Below are 3198 nucleotides of genomic sequence, written 5' to 3'. Positions count from 1 at the left end.
AAAAGTATTGTTTTTCTATAAATATTTTTTTAGTTTGATTTGATACACATATAATTTAATAGGGTAGTATTTTTTATTTTCAAGCTTAGTGGATAACAATTGTAAAAAATGAGTGAAAACAATCCCACGGACAATGCGACGGATTTGAGGTTATGTCAAGGTAGGTCTCTTGTGAATATCAATTGACTGTTAGGTTTTCTCTTTTGAAATTACATTATGACGCATTCACATACATTATTAATGCAAATACATTTTCCATGGTGAGACGATGAGGCAACCACAAGCACTTCCACTGGTTCAAGAGATCCACGAGGGAAAAATGCACAATATTACCGTGATTACAGAGCACGGAAGCGAGCAGAGCAGGAAAAAGAGTCGTTGAATAGAACTAGTGATCCTTCTACGACCGCTGATTCTTCTACAATTAACGTCGCAGGTTACGAACTTTTTCTTCCGCGTGGAGGAACTCCGCCCACTGTTTTTTTTTTATCTCATCTATAACCTTAAATATTTCATTCGTAGATTTTTTGTTCGCGTTTTTGGCATACGAACTCTCGATCTTGCAACCTTTAACTCTGCTTCTGAATAATCTTGCTTCCCTTCTGTAAAAATTATGTACTTCTACAGTCGAGGTCTCAGTTAATAATCTTCATCTGACATGTTTTTTTTTCTTCATCTTTCTTGTGGCAGTCGGGTGGTATGGTTGCTTGTGGTATTTTACTTCCAACCGAAGAAACTGCTCCCGCACTGACTATATGGTAATGCCCCCCGATGACGCTACCATGTCTGTCTGTGCGTCCATTTCAATTTCTATGTTTGTCCTTTTGTGGGTATTATCTTTTATGAAGTTTTAGAGGCTATTTCCTATTTATGCTTTTCGGACTTTTCCTGCTTCAATATTCTTATATTCGCATCGGTTTCATGCTCGGTAATAATTTATTTCTCTCTCTATATATATGTATATAAAGTTCAAAATGTAGAGAAAACATGGAAAATTACAGAACAATGAAAAAATAAAAATAATACTAAAAAAATTTCTTTTTGGATCATTGGAATATTATCGGATTTTCTTATTATTTTTTTAAATAATAAAAAAATTTCTTTTCCGGATTTTTATAAATTTTTTTCCTTTCTTTGGAATTTTTTTTCCGTAATTTTTTATTTTTCAAAAATTATTTTTCTCTTTCCCTTTTTTCATTGTTCTGTAATTTTTCCATGTTTTCTCCACATTTTGAACTTCATGTATATAATTTACTGTAAGACAATTTTTATCAGCATTACAACATTTCTAAAACAGCTTTTCTTTTCTACTTATGAAAAGTCATTTTTTTTCACTTGAAATTCATTAGCATTAATTGTATTTGAAATACATTGAGAAATATTAAGTGTGTGTGTGTTATCTTTTTTGCCAAAAGAGAGAGAGAGAGAGGCGTGGGGGAAGGGGAGGAAGATGAAACAACGCAGAGACATTCCAACGAATTGAAAAGAAAGGGGGATCATTTAATTAATATCCGTTGGGGAATTTGTGATTAGCCTGCTCTCCGGAATGCAATTGGCTGACTCTTCACTCACCCCTAAACTCACAACTCGAAACGTTTTTAAAAACAAACACATTGTAATGAAGATACAATCACACAAGTTCTAAAAAATAAATGAACTAATATGGAAAATATTTAAATATAAGCTTAACATTATGTGAGGTTTCGATAGTCATTGGATCATTTATACTTAGTAAAATCATATACTTAGTATTTAAAATTATTCTCAGGGCTTAACTCTGAAACTGAAATGCATGTATTATTCAGTAAATATGTATTTTTATTTTTTTTATATTGTATAATTTAATATGATCACAAAAAATATTCACAAACACTTTATGGTGTATATATATATTGTTCTTTTATTTCTATTTATTTTATTATCTGATGAGCTTAGGCCTTTTTCTTTTTTGTTGTACTTATGTAGCCATAGAGTTTAAATAAATACGTTTTTTAACCCCCTCCCAAAAAAAAAACATTCCACATATTAATAAGAAGAAACTTTCTTATCTTGTAAGGAAATACAATTATTATTTGCATAACATTATATATAAAAAAACTTTTTTTCAGATAAAGAAGAATAAATATAAAATGAGAATGAACAAAATGCATTTTTTATTCTTACGATGTTGTTTAATTGAAACGTGTGGACTAATTGCATGCAGTAGTTTTTAAGATGTTACTATTTTTTGTGGAGCACTTTTTTTTTATTGTAACCCTGCAACTGCACTTTATAACCGATTTTTATGACTGAGTTTATTCTTGTTAGATCTAAGTTTTCGTCTGTAGTTTAAACAATTCTATATATAAATGCATTCTAAAAATTATTCTATTCTAGTCTTAAGAGAAGTTCCCAGAGAAGTTATAGACCACAGTTTCGAAAGGGGAAAAAAAAACAAGTGAAGGCAATATAATAAACATCATATTGTCCTTTTTTAATGTTGTAAATAAACATAACTTCAAAGATGGTTCATTTTTCAGCATGAAATTATATATATATAATACTAATTGGCAACAAAAATAATAGTAAACTGATTGCCAAATAATGTTACAGCAGAGAGATATATTGCATATAAAAGTAGTACTACTGTGAATATCTGGAAAAAAGATTGTTTTGAGTGATAATAACATAAATGTTTTCAGCAAAACATGTTACTAATTTTAGAAATTACTAATGTAAAAATAAAATATTTTTCCGTTTTTTGAATATATATTAATTCACCAAGAAAGACACTTGATTTTAAACATAGAGAACTTTTCAGATTCTAAATTTTCGTGAAAATATTGTAAAAGGAGTAAAAAAAGTATTCTAATATAAATAAACTAATTTTAAGGGATTTTTCCAGTTTGTAAGCATTATTTAAAATTTCTCGAATAATGAAAAATATTTTTTACATGTAGGATCCTTTAATATATCGAAAAGCACATTAAATAATTAATATAATGAAGAAAAAAAAAATATATATATAAAATTTTAAAAATTGATATCAGCCGGGGTTCGAACCCGCACCCTATCGCTTATGGCGCAAGTCATTAGCACGTGGTCTTAGCCGTTGAACAAGGTTTATACGGTGATCGGGCTACTACATAGCTTCAAGTACCCTCTCTCGGTGAGCTAAACATAAGACCTAAGGAACGCTTGCAGCCCCCCTAATAGGTC

The sequence above is a fragment of the Parasteatoda tepidariorum genome, chromosome 1 (genome assembly GCF_982258835.1).
Source record: "Parasteatoda tepidariorum strain Cologne lab strain chromosome 1, Ptep-v5.0, whole genome shotgun sequence".
Classification (NCBI taxonomy): Eukaryota; Metazoa; Arthropoda; class Arachnida; order Araneae; family Theridiidae; genus Parasteatoda; species Parasteatoda tepidariorum.
This window is presented reverse-complemented; position numbering follows the sequence as displayed.